The 17,430-nt window shown below is 35.8% G+C and overlaps 2 non-coding genes across 2 annotated transcripts; both read right to left on the bottom strand.

The window, feature by feature from the left end:
- Nucleotides 1–16,962: 16,962 nt before the first annotated feature.
- Nucleotides 16,963–17,038, bottom strand: Trnaa-ggc (transfer RNA alanine (anticodon GGC)). The gene has a single exon. It is a non-coding gene; the product is annotated as a tRNA-Ala (tRNA).
- Nucleotides 17,039–17,303: 265 nt separating this feature from the next.
- Trnaa-ggc (transfer RNA alanine (anticodon GGC)) lies at nucleotides 17,304–17,379 on the bottom strand. The gene has a single exon. It is a non-coding gene; the product is annotated as a tRNA-Ala (tRNA).
- Between the last annotated feature and the right edge of the window lie 51 nt (nucleotides 17,380–17,430).

The following is a 17,430-nucleotide window of genomic DNA, read 5'->3' as shown; positions in this document are numbered from 1 at the left end:
CTTACTGCGGGGAATCGTAACTTCCCATTACCTTCTCTCGCCCAATAAAATCGATAACAAGAGACAAGATATCGCGTAAGAATTCTTAAATAGAATTCTAGAATCAATTTCGCTCTGGACGTGGTCCAATCCTCATTTTACCTATAGTTGCAACGCATACTTTTACCGTAGGCACAAGCAACTCTCTGCCATTTCCTCAACTTCCCGTCGTTGTCGAGCACCCATCGATAGTGCCTGGTGACAAAGCTCCCATCAACACCCTGAATAATTCCCATCATCGACGAGGCATCCTTCCCAGACAGCACACAATATTTATGATAAATATTCATAAATATTTATGAATATATATTTTTTTGAAATATTATATAAATATTTTATACATATTTCATAAAAATCTTTATTTGATATATTAAAATATGGATGAAATATTTCATATAATATTTATGGTAAGTAAAAATAAATATTTATGGTAATTATTTTGTAAATATTTTTTAACTATTTGCTGGAAACGCCATCTGTTTCATGGAGTGCAAATTAATATCTGTACGGGAATTCTGTAACTCGACGATATCGTCGCTATCGTTAACTTGTCGTTGCGCATATATTGACATGTTAAAATATATGCGCAACGACACGTTAACGATAGCGACATCGTTGTTAAGAGTTACAGAATCCCCGTACTGTTGTATGCTTCATCAAGCAAGAGAGTTTTCTTGTGTAAACGTGCCTTAAGGTTTGTTCGCGTCGCGTGCCCCAAGCATGCCCCAACATGCTTCTCACTTCAATGCGCTTTAATGGAGCACATTAGAATGAGAAGAAGCATGTTGGGGCATGCTTGGAGCACGCGACGCGAACAAACCTTTAAAGTCCTATAACGTGCCTTCGAAAAGTGTCATTTCATCTTCGGCTAAACATAGATTTTCGCTCTATACAAGGATTTTTGGTTTTATTTGTGGAATCCCATACAAATCCCATATAAAATTAAAATACTTTAGTTTTTTCGGAGTGCTTCAGCTGAAGGTATGTTATATTTTTTTGTAACGGGCCGCTTTTCCTGATACGGCCGGACGTCGCTCAGTCGTGATCGCAAGGTTCAGGAAAGGGCGTGCAAAACACAAGACGGTGATTTAATACTTAATTAAAGAACGTGATTGATTTATTTACTGAGTATGGTACAAATGCATAGAGTGTGTGTGTGTGTGTGTGGGTGGGTGTGCGCGCGCGTGTGTGTGCTCGCAGTCTCGCAAGGTGTGTAATTGTGTAACAACTGTTTGTGTGAATTCGTGTTATAAATGTTCGTATAAATGTAGTATTTGTTTGAATTCGCGATATAATATCTCGTATCGTGATCATATGTTTCGGTCGCGTGTATGCGCGGGGTTATTGCCCCAGGTCCGTGTTTATAGACAGTTTAAAGGGCTGAGCCTTCGAACTGTCTCGGCCGCGTGTTGATGTCGCGCGGTTGGTGACGGCGCGTGAAGCGGGGTGCGGCGGGGTCGAGCGCGTGGCTTCGGTATGTGCGTTTTTGTGCACGTTCTCTCTTGTGCCCGAGAGAGCGTTCGATATATCGAACGCGCGTCGCGTTATCCGCGCGTTTCGGTCGTTTTACAATCTTATGGGGCGCGGGATTATTTCGCGGTTTTAACCATGGGATGTTATGGTTCCCCAGGGACGGTTACCGGTGACGGGAACTCCCGTCCAAGGCAGGGAACTCCCTACCTTGAGATATCGTCCGGTGCCGAGGTGTAACAGGAAAAGAGCGGTTCCGATAACCGAAAACTCTCTGTAGAGACCGGGCACTCCCGATCCCCTCGGTCGTTCGCTCGTGAATGAGAGCTAGGATCTTACTAGCCGGCGGCGGTGAGAACGCTCACCGGAGGCTGAGTATACCCAACCCCCGTAACTCGCCGTTAGCTAGTTTTCTGGATTCTGGTTCGGTTCTAGGAGCTGTACTAGCTCTAGAGTGGATCGGAAACCGGAGTGAACTTCCTTGTCTGGAGCCGCTCTTTTTATACGGCTCCAGATCTCGATCGAGAGCCTGTTCGGCGAACTTCGTTCGCGCTCGGGATTATTCGGGATTCGGTGCGACGCGAAGTGCGGTATGCCGAATGACGGTTGGCATAACGGCCCGAACAATAGACAATTAAAATGTGGCGCATCGCGCCTGCTGCATTGCCCGGCCGGTGTTCACTGGGGTGCGTTCATAAACTTTTATCCGGGTAGAGTAAGAGTAGAGTTACAGTTAATCTAGAGTTGCTATCGTTTATGAACGACGAGAGTTAACATGGCGTTAAGGGATACTAGCTCCTCCATGAGACAGTGATCGACACTAAAAGACCAAATGATTCAACAACAAAACAGAAATCGTGTCAAAAAAATTATTTGTCTTTTAACTGGACAATTGGCTGCTCATTCTGTTAATTACAGGACTATTGTGAGGATAGAGGTAAGTGATGAAATATAATTGTGCCCATTTAATAGCTGTTAATAGAAAATCAATGAGTATTCAGTAAAATTATGTAGTCGTAGCACTTATACTCGCACTTAGACTCACTATTGTATTCTGTAATATAATAGAATTCCTTCAATAAATCCTGTGATCAATTTAGTCGGGACAATGTTTAACTTTCAGGAGGATGACAATGACGAGGAATTTTTTTTTCTCACAGCATTGGAAAGGGGAGATGCCCCAACACGCATAATTGGATACATTGAAAATGTGGTGTCAAATTATACCTACGATCAGTTCCAACAACATTTCAGGATGCCTCTAGATGCTTTTGAGGAATTGCTACGTTTGATTGCTCCTCAAATAAGTGATAATCGACAGGGCCGTTCAGTGATAGATCCTCGGAAACAGTTACTTTCTATAATTTGGCTGCTGGGCACACCAGACTCATACAGGTATTTTTACTGTAAGGAATCATGTGAGAAAAAAAAACTTTACATCATTAACTCTCTGTGAATGTGTTTTTATAAGCACTTTTCTTGAATTGTTGGGATCAATTGTCAAGCATCACAAAAATTGTTCAATTGTGAATAGCGCTCTTAATGTTTTATGAAAACGGCGGCATTTTATAAAGATACAATGGGCGTGGAATTTTATCACGCTAATGTTGAAGATGTAAAAGAAGGTATAAAATGTGTGAAAGAAGTGCAGCGTTATGCATCACGCATGCCTGAGATATATTTCGATTGTGATGATGATTATATTGTAAAAAGTATCCAGGAAGATTTTGATGAATTATTCATCTCTCCGGAAAAATATCCTATGAATTTATTTATTCTATTTGATGAATTTATTAGAAAGATATATAAAGAAGATACAAGGTAAGATTAAATATGTATTTTAAAATACCATTAGAGTATGTTTAATATATTAATGCATTAATTTTAAAATAAATATATATATATTTTTTTATAAAATTTTACAGACAAGCCAATTTAACAGAGAGATACTACAACATACAAATATTGCACTACCTGAATCAATACATTTTTCACTTAAGATGGGAACTATTAATAACTAATAAACAGCAGCATTTAGAAGATATAATACTCATGATATTACAGTGGCAATATCCCGACAAATATATTACTCATACAGATTTAGATAACTTCATAGACAATATTGTGCAAAAAGTATTGAAGTTTCTGAAAGATGAAAATTCCCAGCATCCAATATTTTTCATATCTCGTAAACAATTATTAATTTGGAAATATAATAATATTAATAAGAATTATTGGAACGAAGATACAGCAATGCCAATTAAGCGTGCGCTTGATAAAATGATTGTAAATTTTGATTCCAATAAATTATGGATGGGACTAAACCAGATAGATACAAACTGTATGTTGCAGACGGTATGTTGAATTTTATATATAATATTTTTATTATCTATTATAGATTATAATAATTAAAATTATAGTATATTAAATCTTAATTATATTGAGATTATATAAGTATAGATACATATATATTATATCCTAACATTTAATATTCTTCTACAGATTCAAGGGAAATATCATAAACACGTGAGTTCGTTAACAATATATACCTGTGTGGCGAGGAGATTGGGCTTATATTTTAAGATAGTGGCACACTTATCACGAAACTTTTCTCAAAATATTCATTTGGCTTGGACATCTAGGTAATATACATATTCTTTGCTTATAATTATACGACTTTCTAATCCAACAATTTTTTTCTTAGCGAAAATGTCGATGTATTTTTGTCAATGTTAATTTTCTAGCTACATACAATTAAAAACAAATAATTTTTTGCCAGTTGAACTTTGGAAATATAAATAGGAAACAAAACTTTATTTCTTAGATATTTAATCTATGAGAACTTTATTCAGAATTTAAATTTATAATTTTTTTTTAATTATCCAAGTTGAAAGTTTTCTTTTATTTTTAATTTAATCTTTTATATTTTTATGTGTGTGTGGACTTTATAGAATTTTATAAATATAATTTTATAAATACAATATACAATTAAGGTTACTTTCTATTTCTCACAAGTAGTAAATAAACAGTTTTTTACTTATTGTTGAAGATTTAAGAAGATATATTTTTGGACAAAATTATAGATGAGAAAGAAGAATATTTTTAAAAAATAATCTGATTTTTGGGAAATATCAAAGAGGAAATTAGATTGAAAATTTTGATTTTAAAAATGGGAGGAATTTTGATTAAAGTATTTACATAAAGACATATAATTTAATATTAATTAAATTAATACAATTAAAATAAATAATGAGTGTTCTCTTTTCTTTTCTTAGAATAAAATTAAAATATGTTAAATAATTTATCCTTAAATAGATATTAGTTTTGAACATCTTTATCACACATATGTACATTGTTTCTTTATTGTTTATACAGGAATTGTGCAGAAAATACAGAATGTTTCACCTTTGATTGGATAGATGATCAAAATAGTATAAAGATTTTTGACATAAAAGAATGTCTGATGGAGATATCTTATGTAATAACATCGAATTCGTTATCCACAGAGTTGGTAAGTATATAGTATATAATAATTATTCACATACAAATTTGGTGATTTTATGTAGTTTCGGACAGAAATCAATGCATCTTGCTCACAAATGGTAAATTTTACAAAATTTTTCATATAGAAATATATAGGAACGACATACCAAATGTAGGATTGTTTGTACTTCAGTTTTAGTTAGAGTTTTATTTAAAATCTAAAATCTATGTAAAACTGTATTTTGTTACTGTTTGTTACTGTTTGATGACACCATTGTTGCATTCTCCGAAATGTAGATATCAAACCGTTTTTTTGTTTAGGTCAATTGGAGATCGATTTGACATGGCAAAATCTTCATTGGCAGCATCATTCGTTCGAGTTATTGCTGCTTTATGCAATATTGCACACCAAAATAATTAAATGGCCTCAACAAGCTGAGATGGAGATAATTAAAAAAAAATTTCAAAATCTTTCGCACATTCCTGGTGTACTTGGTGTAATCGATGGTACATACATCCCCATTAAAGCTCCACACATAGATTCAGAAGTGTACATCAATCGGAAATGTTTTTATGAATTACTCTTCAAGCCATCTGCGATCCATCACTGAAATTTATGGACTGTTTTGCCAGTTATCCAAGTTCAGTAAGCGATGTTAGAATATTTCGTAATTCTGATATCTATGCACTCATAACAACAGATCCGCAAACTTACTTTCCAAATGGCGAATTTATAGTAGGAGACAAAGCTTATCCAGTATTATCTTGGCTTATTCCATCGTACATTAATAGAGGAAATATATCCGAAATCCAAAGACGTTTCAATACATCTTTGGCAAGCACTAGACAGGTTATTGAGAGATCTTTTGCTTTATTAAAAGGTCGTTTCCGACGACTTAAATACTTGGATATGAATCGTACTGATCTAATACCTGCTACGATACTAGCATCATGTGTCTTCCATAACGTGTGTATACATCATAATGATACACATTTAGAAGAATACGTTATTGAGGGAATGAATAATGATAATGAAGATAAAGCAAATCCAATGATGAATCCAATACATCGAGCCATACCTGACAATACTGGATCTCAAAAAAGAAATGAACTGGCCGAATTATTGTATTACAGAGTGTAGAGTAATAGAATAGAAAATAGAATCTAATATATTAATGGATAGTTTTTTATATTTCTGCCATTTTCTTCAACAGAGTAATCGGAGGAATTATTATTAAGGAGAAATAATGAGAGGCGAATGTATTAAATCTTGTCTTTAATTATTCAACTTCGAAGTACTGCCACATATCTTATTGATAATAATCAATGTTTTTCGTATAAAATAAAAATATGTAATTATATCTATATAATTTATTATTTAATTATATATTTATATAGTTTAATATTTAAGTTTTCATGCATAAAAAATAATAAACTATGTAATATTATATACTTTAATCAATGTCTCTTACAAAATAAAAATATTTAATTAATTAAAGTTTTAATATTTTGCACAACATAGATTTTATCTTTATTGATCTTAGGTATCACATTATTTTCCTGTTAGATACAATGAATAGCACTTTCAGTTTAATAAAATTTAGGTAGGAAATGTAGTAAAATATATAATATTATATGCTTTGAAGAAAATAAATAAATTATACATTTAATCTTACAGCTCAAACATATATAACGAAATTATACAGCTAATTTTTGGTATAAGCATATAAAGTAATAATCCGTGACATTAATGCGACGACAGTAATATTGTATAACTCACAATTACATCAAGTTTCCAAATCAATATAATGAACTATAGTATACACATGTAATACTATATTTTTTATACATAAAGAAATTGTAAATTCAATATTGCATCTTTACAAAGATATCGAAATCATAAGTTACATCTTTGAAACAAACTTTTCGTGACATGATTATTCGTACTATATTGAGGAACCAATAAGGAACTAGCTGACATGAAATTTTTAAACATAAAAAACTTTTAAACAAAATTTTTACTTAATTTTTAAACAAAACTTAATTTTTAAGGAGAAAACTGAAACCAAAAGTTTTTATTTAAATATATAAATAAATAAAACTTTTAACATAATGTATATAGACTATGTAATTATATTTTAACAAAAAAGATGTTACATCTAATATTACACTAAAAGCAAAGATGAAAAAATGCTAATATTTTATATGTTAAAAATAAATTGTAGGCTCTACAACTTGTATATGAGTTTTTCTATTGAACAAACTAAGCGATCAGTTTGTCTATCAAAAGCGGCTACCAATTTTTCTTGCCTAAGATCTTGTTGTTTCATCTTTTCCTCAGTTACCTTTTCATCTCGTCAACAACTTTCTCGAGCTTTGTTCTTTTCCCTTTATTTCGGATTGGTGTCTCTGAGCGACATTTTCTTTTACATTCATCGTGGAGCCATGATTTTCATCATTCTCATCATCAAATATGATTTCTTCGTTGACTGCTTCAAGCATGAAGGATGCAGATCCTCTTGTAGAAGAAGCTAATGCAACTGTTTTTTCTGTTAATGGCTGTATGGATGTAGTGTTTGATGTCCACGCAACAGGCTTTACATACATAAAAGATTTATCTAAAATTAAATAAAAACACAAATAGAAATTATTATATACACATTAAAACTAAATAAAGTATGCAAAGTGCAGAAGAATTGAAAGAAATCAATGCAAAGAAATTCAGCATATAAATCGGTTGATATTTTTTTCAATCAACACTTTGAATTCTTGTTGTAAATAATTTATTATAAATATTAAGTTACAGATTGTAGAAAAAATTGTTAAAAGAATCGATATAAATAAATATAATTTTGTTAGCCTTTAATTGTCTTTGTGAACTAACCTGTCATATTTTGCACGAGTACTAAACTGTCCTTGTTGATAATTTTATTTCCTTCTTTGTCTGTTATGAAGACAATTCTTTCGTTTTGAGACATTTTTTTTCACGACACGTTCGTTATACACCTTTGTTATATGATGAGGTCTTATCTTACCGGCCATAAATTACACTTTTGTTATATTATACAACTTGTTGCCTCTTAGGAACATGCGTAATGCGCATGTCGAGTAAAATTTACCTACCTTGCGACACGGGTAGAAATAGTTAACTCTCGAGTTAACTCGAATACATTTCTGAACGCCATTATAGGGTTTACTCGGTGTTTTCTGAACGGCTTGAGTTAACTAGAGTTAACTCGAGTAACGTTTATGAACGCACCCCTGGGCGCAGCCTTCCGGCAGTAATCGGCCGAGTAACGGGGGGTCTCGTTACATTTTAATACACACTTTTTTAAGTTAGGTTGCAATACTTGCTTTTATATATTTTTGTGGTAATTGGATTTTTTTAAGAGGTAAGATATATTACTTATTATACACTTTTGTGTAATTTTTTAAAAATATTAATATAAATGATTTTACTTGTTTCGACATGATATTCTCGTATATAAAATTCAGTAAACGTGCGTTATGATTTTGAGCTCCGTAGAGCTCCAAAGGACCCCGCACCGGTCATAGGGGAAAAATGTCTTTCTGCGGATTTGGCTAATTTTTGGATATGTTGTAGTTCTCGTCATTCTGAACAAATGTCTTAATGGGCAGAATGATCTAATGAGCCGTTTCCGTGCTACAAGCCCTGAAAGGTCCAAATTTAACATGCAAAAGTATAAGTTTTTCGACTCGAAATAAGGAAGGATGGATTTTTTTTCTTCAATTCTTAACTGTATTGATGACAATTATTGTTTAGAGTCGTATAAAGACAACGGATGTATGTACAGTCCAATCTATGTGGATTTATAATGTATGTCAATTATAAAAGTGGACATATAATGTGTATGTATAAGTTGAATATATATTTATTGATATTATATATATAGTTTATAACATCCGTTGTCTTTATACAACTCTTAACAATAATTATCATCAGTACAGTTAAGAATTGAAGAAGAAAAATCCATCCTTCTTTATTTCCAGTCGAAAAACTTATATTTTTACATGTTAAATCTGGACCTTTCAGGGCTTGTAGCACGGAAACGGCTCATTAGATCATTCTGCCCATTGAGACATTTGTTCAGAATGACGAGAACTACAACATATCCAAAAATTAGCCAAATCCGCAGAAAGACATTTTCCCCCTATGACCGGTGCGGGGTCCTTATTGCAACAATATTGAATTAAAAATTATGAGAATTATTAATTATATTTATCTTATGTTCGCAGATTGGAAAAACACAAAATATCACAAAAATTAAAGACACAAGAAAATGAAAAAAAAAAGGATAAGAAAAAGGAAAATAATTCCAATCCAACATATCGGTAAGTAATATATACATATATGGCTGCGCAGTCAAGACTGTGCTACGAATGCTTCACAAAACATCATTCTATCTTTATATTTTCATGGAATATAGAACAAAAATAGATGATGTTTCAAAGCATTCATAGTGCAGCCTTGATCGCAGCCTACATCACAATATTTGTAGCATAAGTATACATTTCTTATTTCATCAAATGTAAATATATTAAAACTGTATGTAACAATAATCTGTGGAAGGCCTATGCGAGCAGTAACATAATAGTGGAATAATTAATCAAGAAAATTTATTGATGTTTATCCTTTGTCAACAATGCTTACATATAAACATAAAACGTTTCGATACTTGTGTGTTTTCAGCTACATAAAAATTAAAAATGACATTCACATATGTATGTAATACATATGTTATACACATATTACATATACGAATTTTAGTTTTTATTTTTGTGAATGAAGAAACACAAGTAAATATCGAAACCTGCCACATTTTAACAATTGTTGACAAAATGAACGTCACTTTCTCCATTAATTATTTCAATATTACGTTACTTGTATAGACCTTCCACAGATTATTGTATAGTTTTAACAAAACGAAGTAGTCAAATTAAATTTATATTTTTTAATACATTAAAACTAGTAGTCATCATGCTATTATACTCTCGTTACTTTCAATATTGCTTTTTAAATTATTAAATATTATTAAATGATAAGAACTTTAATTTTGTCCAAAAAAGGTTAATATTTTTTTTGTATATGGACATAATATGAGTTGATTAAGAATTTTAAACTTTTTTTTCTTATTAAGTCAACAATGTAGGCTCCCTGCATGATAAATTACAAATTCAGAAGGAGGCTATATGGAGCCACGCGTAGGCTGTAGGTACGCAAATACTAAAAACAAACTTGTTGGAATAACAACTTTATTAAATCTAAACGTTTCGGTCCTTTCTTTGGACCTTCTTCAGTAAATTTAATACAATAAATTATAATGTGGAATCTACATACTGACGCACGCAGCGCAAAAAGCCGTGAGCTCCCCGATCGATACCCCACTAAATAGACAAAGTGAAATAATATGTCATGAGGTACTCAAAAGTGGACTCTAATGAAGAGTATAGTGAGGAATTTCCGACAGGGGGCTCACTCTTACTCACACACTCATCCATCGCACGTTCACACGACCGTACGCGGACGCGTCCGACGCACGAGTGAAGAAGATATTCGGTTTGATGCTATTTATAAGGCGCCATACAATAGCTCATAGCCTGTTATCGAAGTCAATGTCAAACACAATGTGTGGAATTTATTTCTCTCCCTCTCTCTCTCCCTCTCCCTATTCCTCTCCCTCTCCACTCTCTCTCTCCCTTTCTCTCCCCCTCTCTCTCCCTTTCCCCCTCCGTCTCTCTCCCTCTATCCCTGTCCCCCTTTCCTCTCGCTTCCCCCCCTTCTCTATCTCCTTCTCTCAAACATACAATGTATGGAATTAATGTTACAACTGATTTATGGCTCTATAAAGGAATTCGATAACAACTAACGAAGACCGTCTTTCAGGAAATTTGTGACATATTTGTCACAACAGATATATATGCTTGACTTAGACACTCTGTGTCTTCTTGTCGGTTTAGGCCATTTATCTGGCGCCTGATAAACAGCATCTCTGATACAAGTCTCTTTCTTAGAAACGGTTCCTCATCCAAGATCTCAACGTTATCCTAATCAAATTCGTGGTCATTCAGCCTGTGGTCCGTGATCACGGATTTTTGCGCGGTGTTTCTTTTTATGTGATTTCTGTGCTCCCTAATGCGTGTTCTCAACTGTCTGCTGGTCTGACCGACATAAGAGGCATTACAATTTTGACATGAAATTTTGTATACAACGTTATTATGCCAGTCTTTCTGCAGTGTGTCTTTATGCACGCGGATAAACGAGCGTAACTTATTCAAACCTGTGTAGGACATTTTTACATCTAGATCACGGACCACATGGCTAAACCGCTCGGAAAATTTGGGTATGTATGGGACATTAAAATATGCAACGCGGGCCGAATTAGTATCAGGTGTTCTGTTAGCGTCATCTGAATTATTATTTTTATTTCTGGCAAACAAAGTCCTAAGCCTTTCGTGAAATGTTTCAAAAATCAGTTGCAATGGATACCCATTATCACGTAACACCCCAATGACCAATTCGAGGTTCTTTTGGTGATATCTTGGGTGTGATAACCAGAAAGCCCTGTCTATTAGGCCAAATATTGTGCCTTTCTTGTGGCAGAGAGGGTGACAGGAATAATAATTCAGATATCTTCCCGAAAATGTTGGTTTATGGTACCAGTTGAATTCAACATATCCCCGGTTTAGAATGAATGTAACATCCAAAAAATCGAGTCTATTGCCCCCCCCCCTTTCCAAAGTAAACTGTAATCTATTATGACACGCGTTAAACTGTCTTAGTATCTCCTGGCTCGTCCCGGGAGGGACAGCCAACGCGATATCATCAACATAGCGTACGTAGATCGAAAGGAAGGTCTCCTATCACCCTGCTCTCCAAATCGCGCATGGTTAAATCGGCTACTATGGGAGACAGCGGAGAGCCCATGGGCGCTCCGAAGGTTTGTTGATAGATTATGCCATCAAAGGTGAAAAAAGTTGAGTAAAGAACAAGCCAAATTGCCCCCAAAAATTCCACGCGCGGTATCGTACAGTTATTCTCTATGAAATTACACCTCGCGGCTATGCCGTCAACTGCCAAATCCAATGGGATGTTAGTGAATAGAGAGACCACATCCAGTGAAATAAGTTCACAATTGTCACCAATGTAAGTTCCATCGAGTTTGTTGACCAGTCGAAAGCTATTCTCCACATGACTGTCCGCCGCCGGGACCGACTTGTATATGATTTTGTGGAGGAACGTCGCAAGACGGTGCAGCGGCGTGTTCAGTGAGGAGACGATGATTCGCAGGGGGCAGCCCGACTTGTGAATCTTAGGGAGCCCATAGGCTCTCGGAATATCTTCTTCACTCGTGCGTCGGACGCGTCCGCGTACGGTCGTGTGAACGTGCGATGGATGAGTGTGTGAGTAAGAGTGAGCCCCCTGTCGGAAATTCCTCACTATACTCTTCATTAGAGTCCACTTTTGAGTACCTCATGACATATTATTTCACTTTGTCTATTTAGTGGGGTATCGATCGGGGAGCTCACGAGTACTCTGCGTTGATACCACTGCTTGTAGATTCCACATTATAATTTATTGTATTAAATTTACTGAAGAAGGTCCAATGAAAGGACCGAAACGTTTAGATTTAATAAAGTTGTTATTCCAACAAGTTTGTTTTTAGTATTTGCGTACCTACAGCCTACGCGTGGATCCATATAGCCTCCTTCTGAATTTGTAATTTTTTTTCTTACTCTTAAGGATTTATTCTGTAACTTTTAATGATGTTGTTATGCATGACTGCGCAGGTTTTTTATATCATGTGATGGCTACGCAATGATATATAACGACATCATTAAAGGTTACAGAATAGGCCTCTTAATTTTGCTTTTATAAACTTTAAGTATGAAAAATAAATAGTTTTAATACAATATTTTTTATGCTTAAAAACATAAAAAGATTATTTTATGTTGTTTATTTTAATAGACATTTTTTAAGGCCGTATTGTGTGCCTCGAACAAGGCACTGGGGTTGCGCCGAATTAAGGATGAGGATCCTCGGGTCGTGCAGGACTTCGTAGGAAGTTAGGAGTGTTGTACTCTGCTTACTTTGATAAGAATTTTCTAGTTGGTCTTTCAATTCTTCGAACGTTTGGATGTCTCGTGTCTCGAAATCTTGCATGGCTTTTCCCCGTAATTTAGTAAATAATATTCCTTGAATTAACGCTTCCTCGTCATCGGGGTGAATATTTTTAATTGCGTACGTACAGGAGTTTAAAAATTCTTGTAATCGGGTTCGCGTTGTGCCGTCGAACTCCGATATCATTATTCGCGCCTCCTTTAGTGACATGTACCGTTGTGAGGCATTCCGCCGATTTCGGATGTCACGCTCGGTTCGTCCGTAAGCCATACGAGGCTCGTGCTCTTCGTCCGAATCTCGATCATAAGCGCGTTCGCGGGATCTAATCTGCCTATTGTCTAAGCGCCTATCCGCTCCCTGTTCGCGTGTGTGTTCGCGTAGATTCCGTCGATCTCCTGCGTCTCGATTTCGAGGGTAGTCGCGGTGATCACGTTGATTATTTCTGTCTCGCTCGGGAGTGAGTTCGCGTAGATCTTGCCGACTGTCGCATCTCTCTTCCGCATCTTGATTACGGGTGTGTTCACGGAGATGTCGATTATCGCGGTGCCTATTTGCATCCCGTTTGCGTGCGCGTTCGCGGGAGCTTTGACGACTCTCGTCTGATCTCTCTCCGCGTGACCTCCAATCGTACATTTTATTTATTTCTGTTCGCATTTCGATTTGTAAATCTCGTAGGCCTTGTAATACGTCGCGCATCAAAGGATTTTCCTCGTTCGCGTTGTTTTCGACGGGTGTCCTATGTTCGGCGGGTGTCCTGTGTACGTCGACTTCTACGCGATGTACGTTTCCGCGCTCTATAGTTTCGCGTAGGCGACCAATTTCGCGGTCCACAGCACCCACGGATACGTCCGCTGCACCATTTGGTGGAGTGTGCATTACCGACATGTTATCTTCGTTAGAGTCAAAATCGCTACTATCGTACGTAGTTGACCATCCGCTTTTCTGTGACGCGTTGCTAGGGGTTTTGCTTGCGCGTATTTTAATTTCTTTTATATTTTCGTTATTACCGTCTGTTCGCGTCTTTAGTATACTTTCGTCAAAACTATCGAAGGGGAACTCGCGTTTAACAATGACGTTCGCGGGTAATTCGTCTTCGCTTTCGCTTGAATATTCGTTCTCTAATTTTCTCCGAACTCGCTCGAGTCTTTCTACAGTTAAGGGTAACGCTTGAATCGCTCGTTTGGCTGAGTCGCTATGTAGCCAAGATTTGTTCGTTATCGGTTTCGGGGATGTCTTGTTCCCTTCCGACATTCACGCAGAAATATTATAAGGATCGGACTTACAGTATTACGGTTCGCATCGTTACGCTCTTTATCGCTCGGTACGGCTTGGCTGCTGCTACTGCAACTCGATCGCTCGTGGGCTGATAACGGCTGGCGGCTCGGTGCTCGTGCTTGACACGGCAGGTCGTCGCTCCGTGATGACGCGTTGTCCGTGAGATTGTCGCAGGTCGGCGTTGTCCTTGGGACGTTGGCGATCCTACTCGATTCTCAGCTGCTTGCTTATCGCTCTTCGTACTGCTTGCGTTGTCCGTCCTTCACTTTCACTCCACTGTGACTTCTGCTTATTTCCGTCAGCTGTTTTTCTAACTGACGTGCCTGCTTCCACATGTTGTGTATGTGTGTATTGCGGGTCTTAATTTATTGTATGCTGCTTTCTGTGTTGTCCGTCGATTATTTCGACGTGCCTGATTTTTCTAATACTTTTGTATTGTTTTCAGGTCTTCAGGTTCCTGCTGGTCCTGGCGGTCCGTCGGCGCAATCCCACCGCTGCCACCAATTTTGTTGTGTGCCTCGAACAAGGCACTGGGGTTGCGCCGAATTAAGGATGGGGATCCTCGGGTCGACCGGGACGTCGTAGGAAGATAGGAGGATTATTCTCTTCTTTTGATTAAATCGACTCTTATTTCTGATTAAATTTGGTTTCACTTTATTTCTCGACCTTTCTTTAAATATATATATATATATATATATATATATATATATAGTCGCGTAACATTCGATGTTTGGCTAACGAGCGTTTATTAGTAATTCTCTTAATGATTCAGATTTTTTATTAGTGAGTCTCGTCCTGATGTTCCGGATTCTTATTAGCGACCACGTCTTGATGTTTAGAAATTGTATTCGAGACTGCCTTCGCGGGCGGGCTCTCCGTCTTATATCTTCTTTTGTTCTTTGATTTTCAACGGGCGAGGCCCTTGGAAACAAGTCCCCGATTGGTTAATAATATTCACGCGTTTTTGGTCTAAATGCATAAATGCAAGCGAAGCAGGTCGAAGTCTCTGGCCTTCGCTTGCAGCTCGCGATTTCCGGTGCTTCGCGCGTGTCTCGCTGCGTTAGCGTTTTCACGCGACGAGCGTTTGTCGAGAGCGCTCTTTTATAAGCAAAAATGTTTTACAGTATTCTATAAAGATATTCAGTAAATTCTAATTTCTAATAACTACTGGTTATAGTTCGGGCTATAACAGCCGTTAACATATTTAACTATGAAATCAAGATTGTGAATTGTTCAACACGTTTGATAAAATATTTGGACAAAATAAAAGTTCTTCAATACTTATATATTTGAAATAAAAATATTTTTTAACTAATTTGCTTATTGAAAAAAGAAGCATTCAAAAAAAGTAAAAAATCTGTTTTTATTCTTTATTGTTTATTTTCTTCAATTACTGCATAATATAATTTTGATTAGTTTTTCAGTGTATTTTCAGTTTATTTAAATAAAAAAAAGTGTTTTCATATGGTATACACAAATATTTAATTTTTATTGATACACTTTTGATAATTAAATTTAAAGATTTAAATTTTACTACAATGCCACGACGTCGAAGACCTGAAGAAGATATAAGTAAATCATATCTATTTCGTTGTGCAAAAAAACGAACTCTTCAAGAACTAGAAAATATAAAGTCAAAGCAAAGCTCGGCTATAAATAAATCAGAAGATGAAACTCCTGAAGAAACGGTTCATAATTTAACTAGTGATAATCGAAAACTATCAAATGTCCAAGAAATACACAACGATGATTTTAATGAAAATATAACAATGGATTACAATACACAGTATCAATATAGTGATAGTGAAGTAGATTCTGAAATAGATGCATTCAGTATTGATACTAATACAAATGATGAGGATATGGAAAATCCAGAAAAATACCGTGATAAACAATTCCAATTAAAAATAACAAACTGGGCTAAAGAGTTTAAAGTACCTCATAATTGCTTGAAGTCGTTATTAACTATTTTAAATGAACATGTGAAAATAGATTTGCCTAAAGATCCTCGCACACTTTTGGGAACACCAAGAACCACGCACATAGAAAATATGGGACATGGGCAATATTGTCATATAGGATTGACAAAAGCTATCGAAGAAATAATAAAGAAACGACAGAAAATGAACCCGAAAATTACCGATGTCAAGTTATATATAAATATTGATGGTGCACCTATAGGAAATTCAACTGAAAAAGGAATGTGGCCAATATTATGTACTGATACAGAATTACGTGAAGTTAAAGTGATTGGAATTTATTACGGCAGAGGCAAGCCCGAAAATGTGAATAATTATTTAAGAGCTTTTATTAACGAAGCAATAACGCTTACAAGAAACGGTTACCAGACTGATGATAAAATAATAAAAATATGTAAGATGTGATTTGCCAGTCGAATTTTTAAACAAGGTTTAAGATTTTATTGACCAACACTGACTAAGACTAATTCTTATATTATAAGACTTTATTTGGGAATAATCTCAATTCGAGATTTATTTCCCGACTCCCCTCTAACCCCCCTATAAAATTATAGGCGAGAAAAATATAGATCCGAAAGTCGCTGAATCGGGAATCGAACCCGAGACCTTTCGCTTGCCGGGCGACTGCTCTCACCAACTGAGCTATTCAGACCCTTCGATTCTATACTTTTCTCTGCCTTGATAAACAATTTCAATCAACACCATTATTAGGTCCAGGTGTGTAAATAACAATATGTAAGATGTGATTTGCCAGTCGAATTTTTAAACAAGGTTTAAGATTTTATTGACCAACACTGACTAAGACTAATTCTTATATTATAAGACTTTATTTGGGAATAATCTCAATTCGAGATTTATTTCCCGACTCCCCTCTAACCCCCCTATAAAATTATAGGCGAGAAAAATATAGATCCGAAAGTCGCTGAATCGGGAATCGAACCCGAGACCTTTCGCTTGCCGGGCGACTGCTCTCACCAACTGAGCTATTCAGACCCTTCGATTCTATACTTTTCTCTGCAGTACTCTGCGTTGATACCACTGCTT

The sequence above is a fragment of the Prenolepis imparis genome, unplaced genomic scaffold, assembly GCF_030444845.1.
Source record: "Prenolepis imparis isolate NDT839.2.m4 unplaced genomic scaffold, iyPreImpa1.0 SCAF_18, whole genome shotgun sequence".
NCBI lineage: Eukaryota > Metazoa > Arthropoda > Insecta > Hymenoptera > Formicidae > Prenolepis > Prenolepis imparis.
This window is presented reverse-complemented; position numbering and strand designations above follow the sequence as displayed.